The sequence below is a fragment of the Dipteris shenzhenensis genome, chromosome 5, assembly GCF_047967505.1.
Source record: "Dipteris shenzhenensis isolate YYH24624 ecotype China chromosome 5, Dip_SZ_1.0, whole genome shotgun sequence".
Lineage (NCBI taxonomy): Eukaryota > Viridiplantae > Streptophyta > Polypodiopsida > Gleicheniales > Dipteridaceae > Dipteris > Dipteris shenzhenensis.
In genome coordinates, this window is record NC_141600.1 from 35,783,541 (window position 1) to 35,791,492 (window position 7,952).

Consider the following 7,952-nt stretch of genomic DNA (forward strand, 5'->3'; position numbering starts at 1 on the left):
CGTGCTGCACGAAGCTGTACCTGCGCATTGCATCGCTGTACTGAGATCCGTCGCACAACAGTACCATCGCCGTACAAGGTATCCGTACCTGCAGTTCGCCGTACGTACGGTGCAGTGACAGATCCGTCGTACCTTCAGTGGTATCAGTTGTACTCTGCACCGTACCTTCCGTACGTGTAATGTACACTGCGCAGTACCTTCCGTATGTGCTCCGTACTCTGCGCCGCCGTACATCTGCATCGTCGTACCTTCAGTCGTACACGCGATCCGTACTGTTTGTACTGTGCTGCCCATTCGTCGTACTGTTTGTACAGATCTCCCGTACCTGCAGTACAAATCTTACACAGATCTGCGTACCTTCAGTGGTACACTGTACGTCCGTACAGCTGTACAGCAGTACTTAAGCTGACAGTACAGCTGTACGTTGTACTTGAGCTGTCTGTACAGCTTGATTGCAGGACATTGAGTCTTTGCAGGATATTGAGTCAGATTTGCAGGACATTGGGTCACATTTGCGAAATTTCAGCAAAATTTGGGGCTTTCCCACATTTGCCCTCTTTTTGGCGTATTTGCCCTAAATAAATTTGGGGCTTTTGCCAAATTTGCTGTTTTTGCATCAGATTTGCATACATTGGGTCACATTTGCAAAAATTTCAGCAAAATTTGGGGCTTTTCTGAATTTGCCCTCTCTTTGGCCTATTTGCCCTCAATAAATTTGGGGCTTTTGCCAAATTTGCTGTTTTTTGCAGTGAACATTGCCTGTCATAGTCACATTTGGGTCAGATCTGCATTTGCCCTTTGATTTGGATCAGAAATTTGCAGATATTTGCTGTCATTTTTGGGACAGCCAGCTTTTTTGCAGTGATAGCCTTGAGGCTTTTGGGTTTTCAGGTCTTTTACAGGTTATCACAGTTGCTATGGCTGGGAACAATCAAGATTTATTTGGAGTTCTTCGTGAAGATGATAAGTTGGATGGCACCAACTATCCGATGTGGTCTTATTTCATGAAACATATTCTTGTTGCAAAGCATTTGTGGAATATTGTTTCTGGGGCTGATCTGAGGCCAGCCAATGCGACAGTGGTTGGTTCTACTGCTGCACCTTCTGCAGGTGGTACTCCTCCTGATGCCTCTTCCTCTAGCACTCCTGCTACTGCTCTTCCAACTCAAGAACAGTCAAGATGGGATGCAAGAGATGCAAATGCACATTCATGCATTGCTTTATCATGCAAGAGAATCATTATTCCACACATCTGGTCCTGCAGGACAGCAAAGGATGCTTGGGATAAATTGACTTCTCTATATCAGATTCGCAATGAAGCTCGTGTTGCATATTTGAGAAGGCAATTACAGGAAGTGAATATGAATGAAGGTGAGTCAATGGATGCATATTTGACAAAGGTCAAGGACCTCATGGAACAGCTTGCCAACATTGATGAGGTGGTGCCAAATTCACAGCTTGTCAGTACTACATTGAATGGACTACCAGATACATATCAAGGGTTTGCTACAACCTTTCGATCAGTGGCCATGGGTAATCCAGACCACTATTCTTTTGATCAGCTTGTTACTTTGCTTTTGCAGGAAGAGCAAAGTAGAGCTAACAGACAAGCCATTATTCCTGATCATGCATTTGCTTCACAGCAAACATGAAGAGGCAAGGCTTCCAAGCCTATGAACAAGCCAAAATCTGCGCATAGCAGCTGCAATTCCTCTACGCATAGCCAGCTGTAATTCCTCCCATGCATCTAAAAATACAGCAGATAAAGGAAAGAAGAAAAGATGCAACTACTGTCGCAAGCCTGGACATGACATTTCAGAATGCAGGAAGCGCATTGCTTCGGAGAAAAAGAAAGCAGGATTGACAGTTAATGCCTCACATGCCATTGAATCCCATGAGCCAGTAGATGCTTCACATGCACATGCTCTTCAGGATGATTGGGCATGGGCTGTCCATTGCTCATTTGATCCCTCCAAAGCTGATGCACTTTTTACTGCTAATGATGCTCAGTCCTGGTACTTTGATAGTGGTGCTTCCAAGCATGTCACATCTTGCAGACAGTTGTTTCATTCTTTAGCTGATGCACCTCGAGGGGGGACTATTACATGTGCCAATAATGCTTCATATGCTGTAAAAGGAGTTGGAGATGTGCAGCTCACATCCATTTCCAGCCATCCTGTCACTCTGACAAATGTTCTTTTTGTGCCTGGAATTGAAGTCAACTTGATTTCAATTTCAGCAATTGCTACTTCAGGTTTTCGAGTAATTTTTGATGGCTACAGATGCCTAGTATATGATCTTCGTGATGGCAATGCCATAGTTCTCACTGGCACCTTGCAAAAAGGGCTTTATCACCTTGATCATCATTCAGCTGCACTTTCCACTGAAGCATTAGCTATTTCAGATTCACAGCTTGTTGAAACTCATCTTTGGCATGAGAGAATGGGCCATCTCAATTATAGAGCTCTTGCAAAGCTACATTCACAGCAGATGGCAAATGATGTACCTCAGAGTCACACAGTTTCTAAACATGTGTGTGAGGGTTGTCTTTTGGGTAAGATGCATCGATTTCGTTTTCAAAAGAATTGTCCAAAACTCTCACAAAGGTCTGTGGCCCAATGAGGACAAATGCCATTGGAGGATACAAGTATTTCATGACTCTCATTGATGATTTCACAAGGTATTGCTGGGTATATCCTTTAAAGGCCAAATCTGAAGTTTTCTTATGCGTTCAGAGATGGCTGAATATGGTTGAGAATGAATTAGGATGCAAGCTTGTCACCCTCAACACAGATAGGGGGGGTGAGTATATGTCAAAGGAGTTTGATGCATTTCTTTCCTCACGGGGCATTATTCACTCATGCACTACTCCTTACACTCCTCAGCAGAATCCTGTTTCTGAAAGGAAAAATAGGTCCACAATGGAGATGGCCAGATGCATGCTTAAGGCCAAGTCTTTGCCCAATAAATTTTGGCTTGATGCAGTAATGTGTGCCAACTATGTGTTGAATAGATCACCTACACGGGCATTAAAGACTATTACACCTTATGAAGCATGGAAAGGCAGGAAGCCTTCACTTTCACACATGAAAGTTTTTGGGTCTCTTGCATATGTTCATGTACCATCTCAGCTGAGACATAAACTTGATGACAAGGCAATCAAATGCATATTCATTGGTTACAGCCAGGAGAGCAGAGGGTATTGGTTATATCAACCAAATACTGGGAAGATTATTGTCTGTAGAGATGTGATCTTTGCTGAACATTCAGCTTCTCCTCTTGTGGACTGCAAAGCAAAGCCAGATATTGACATGTTTGATGCCTTTGAATCTTGGTTACCTCTACCATCATCAGAAGAGGATTTTGAGCAGCAACATGCGCCTCTTGCAGGCCCTCCACAAAGCAATAATCAGCCTCAACCTCATGCTGATTTGCAGGTTACTCTTCCGGCACAAAATGATCCCATTACTCATGATGCAGTCATTTGAAAAAAGAGCTGTTAATAGACAGCAAAGGCAAGTTCCCAGATGGCTTCTGGGTACATTGAGGGACAGCAAACAAGATCAGCCTTTTGTTGCCCGGACAAGATCAGGGAATAGACAGCATGGTCACTTTCTTGAGTTTGCACTCCTTGCTACAGCTTGCAATGAAGAGCCTTTGTGCCACAAAGATGCTTTTGACAGCAAAGAGTGGATGGATGCAATGAAAGTTGAGTTACAATCTATTGCTAAAAATGACACTTGGGAATTAGTCGATCTCCCATCCGGCAAGCATGCCATTGGAACGCGGTGGGTCTACAAATTAAAAAGGAAATCTGATGGCAGCATAGATCGATACAAACCCGTCTTGTTGCAAAAGGGTATGCCCAACAACAAAGCATTGACTTTGAGGAGACATTTGCTTCCACATCCAAGATTACTACCATTCGATGTGTCATTGCCATTGCAGCCCATCATCATTGGCAAGTGCACCAACTTGACATCAAGACTGTCTTTCTTCATGGGGATCTACAGGAAGAAGTCTATGTCACACAACCTCTTGGCTTTGAGGTTAATTCTGAAAATAAGGTATGCCGGCTTAGAAAAGCCCTCGATGGTTTGAAGCAGGCACCCAGGGCATGGTATGCCAAAATTCATGCACACTTACTATCCCTTGGTTTTCAGAATAGTCCTACAAAACCCACTCTTTATTTTCGTGGGAGTGGATCTGATTTTTTAGTGCTGATTTTATATGTGGATGATATGCTTATCATGGGCCCAGATACTCTGCAAATTGCAGCTTTCAAGGCTGATTTGCAGCAGATTTTTGACATGTCAGACATGGGACAGGTCCATTATTATTTGGGCATTCAGTGTGCTCATGTTGAGGAGGGTATCATGATGTCTCAGTCCAAGTATATTGGACAGCGCCTTGATCGTTTTCAGTTTGAGGATTGCAAGCCAATCTCTACTCCAGTGGACCCTGGCTTCAAATTCTCAGCTCATGATGGGAGCCCACCATGTGATATCACTCTTTATCAGCAGGCTATTGGATGCCTTATTTATCTCTGTCACACCAGACCTGACTTGCAGTAGTATGCAGTATCTCAGCTCAGCAGATTCATGCACATGCCCAGTTCACAGCATTGGCAGGCAGTGAAGAGTCTTCAGATATCTTAGAGGCACTCAGGATTTAGCCCTCTTCTATGGTGATCAGGGTTCACTTACCATGCATGCTTACACGGAGAGTGACTGGGCAGGATGTTCCGACACCAGAGTGTTACATACGGGCAATTGTTTTTTGCTTGGCAATTCATGTATTTCTTGGCTCAGCAAGAAGCAACCGACAGTTGCCACGTCTAGTTGTGAGGTTGAGTACAAGGCAGCCTTCACTGCTACAGTAGAGTGTGTTTGGCTTCAACAGTTACTTACAGATCTTGGTATTTGCCAGACATCCTCCACTATTGTCTACACTGACAGCCAGAGTGCTTTGGCCATTGCGCATAACCCAGTGTTTCATGCGCGTGCCAAGCATATTGAAGCTCACTATCATTATGTTCGGGAGCGGTTGTCAGCAGGAGACATAGAGTTGTCCTATCTTCCCACAGAGGACATCGCAGATATGTTTACAAAGGCACTTCCTCGTCACAAGTTCGAAGTCTTCCGACAGGCTTTACACTTGGTTTCCTTTGTTACATGATCTGACATTCCTTGTACATTCATAGGTGGCTATATTCTTTTGGATGAACATGTGCCACCATGACCAGAAACTACCAGGTATTCTGAGACGTTTCCAGAGTCCTTAAGCCCATCCCATGGAGGGGGGTTTGTAGGCCATCTTTTGGTGGTTCTAGTGATGTCCTATAGGCCATGGTATGTGCCTTGTAGGCATAAGTGTAGGCACTTATAGTGTTAGTACCTTCTATGCCACATAGGACACTTAGTCCTATGTGACACCTAGGACACTTAGTCCTAGGCCTAGATACAAGTACTTTGTACTTGTGTTTAGGAACCTTATCCATCAATGTAAGTTTGACGTGACTTCTTCCTCGACTCGTCCTGTACCTGCACTCTCTCTCTCTCTCTTCGTTTTGCATCTTCAAATTGTCGGCTCCTATCAATAAGCTTTACCTTCTCGTCATAGGAATATGTTCAGGTTTGAAAGTTGTAAGTGTATTCTTTGTAAAGGAAAACTCACAAGAGTTTTGTTGCGATGCTTACTTCCAAGTTCCAACTTGGGTGAGATTACAGAGCTTATTCTTTTCGTGCAATTTTGAAGCTTTTGATCATTGATTATATGACCTTGGCATGAATACCTCAAACCATGTGCACATTGCAACTTTTAAAACACATTATCAAGACATTCATGTGTGTCAAAGCCATGCTTGATGTTATTTGAATATAAATAGGCATAGAAAGTTCAATGTCATGAAGTATTCAATTATTGAGAAGTCACACAAAGGATAGGGTTAGAGACTAAATGTAAGAGACCTAGAGTGATCTTTAGTATATTTATGTATTACAATGATCTTGTACTTGGCAAATTGATTGTAGAATCGATAATATTTAGCAATCATATCAAATAGAAAGACTTTAAACTACAATGTTTCTCTTGGATTCAAGAGTAGTCAAGTGGATGAGTAAGCCCAAGAAGTAGAGTATCACCATTTCCTCCAATTAATATCAAAACTCAATAAATACCCAAAGTTAAGATAAATACAAGTTCTTGTAGCTGCCCTAATTCTATCTCATACGCTTTGCCACGAGCACTCTGATGTTAGTGACAACTATTATAGGTGAATATAGGCTCAGAGATTCTATATTCTATATTTATATTTAGATGCTCGTTTGGGAGAGACTTAAATGAAATTATTTAGACTTCACAAGCAGTTGTAGCTTGAATGAAGAGATTTGGACTACTTTTTGATTAGCCTTCTCCTTTAGTGCTAGCCTTTGTCATGGGTGAGTTTGCCCTTCACCTCCAGAGTGCCAACAAAAACTCAGTATGAAGACTTTGTATAATTGGATGCTCAAGTATGTGTGGGTGTGTGGATTTGTATGTGTGAGAACATACTTTTATACTATGGTCTACACCCACTGTTGGGCGTTGATGACATTAGTGGGGATGTTATAATAGCTAGTCCTTGAGTTTATGGTTTTTAATCTTATGAGTGACTCTCGTGAGATTGGAACTGCACTATGTTGTGTTTTTAAAGGATGAGTTTGGGAATGTTCCTTATAGACTCAAAGATTCTAAATCTTTTGAAACCTAGATGGCAACTTATGCTTGGGTATATTGATGACAATAAAAGAGTCGCTTTTGCTTACTAAGTTATTTTTTAGTTTTTAATTTTCCCATGTACTATTAATTTTGTCTTCCCTTATTTCCTTTGTTCTTTCACTTGTTAAAAATAATAATTTGATTTAGATTTTATGAAGGTATATCAAGTGTGTTAAGAACCATTGTAGAATCACTTACCAATTCTCCACGCACCAAAGTAAGTAAACTATCATCCAAAATTCCAAAAGCTAGAAAGAGGTAAATCACACCTTGCTTAAAAGCTTACTAAATGGAAATTGTAAGGCTTACATGTATAAAGTGATTAACCAAGATGTAAGAGAAACTCATATCAAGTAGTATTGATTATGTAGGAATCAAATGGAACTTGTTTGAAATAGCTTCTTTAAAAGCCTAGCTCAATTTGAAATCAAGAAACAAGTTTGAGATGGCTTATCGATGGCTTGAAATAAGAGTAGATTGTGAAAAATCTTTGGATGATTGAAGCTTACAAAGGTTTGTGTGTTAAATGTACTTAGGCGGATGTGTCTACAATGCAATTGGCATTGTGAGAGGGCTTTTGTGCACTGCTTAGGTACTTGTAAGGAAGGTGAAGCATGTAGGATGCAATCGGGCCAAGGTCAAGCAAATCACATTTCTCCTTCGATGCTATTGTAATGAGGGGAAAGATTGAATTGATAGTTAGAAATGTAAGTGCAAAAAAGCTCAAAATACATTTCAAAACTAATTAATATTAATAATTGTTTCTATTAGCTTGAAATGGGATTTATTTATTAAATAATAAATGATAGTAAATTACATATTACAAATTAATGTTCCTTAATATTTTGTCCCATGATTCATAGATCCATGGACACAATGAACTAAATAGTATACTTAGAACCTACTAAATTAATTCATTGATTATTATTTTCAAAATTTGTCCTATGACCTTTGTACTCATGCACACAATTAATAGGCCTAGAACATCAAGGCTAGCATAGGCTTGCTAGGCTCATAAATTGAGTTCGAAGACTTGGATCAATCTTAATTTGAGACCATTCATTAGATTTTGATGTGCATTATCTAATGTGCATGTGGGTGATCAAGGCAATAGACGATTAATGAAAGTACACTCAAAGGATAGTTGGTTTTAGAGATATCCTCCTTACACAGTATAAATCTATTTGTTCTAA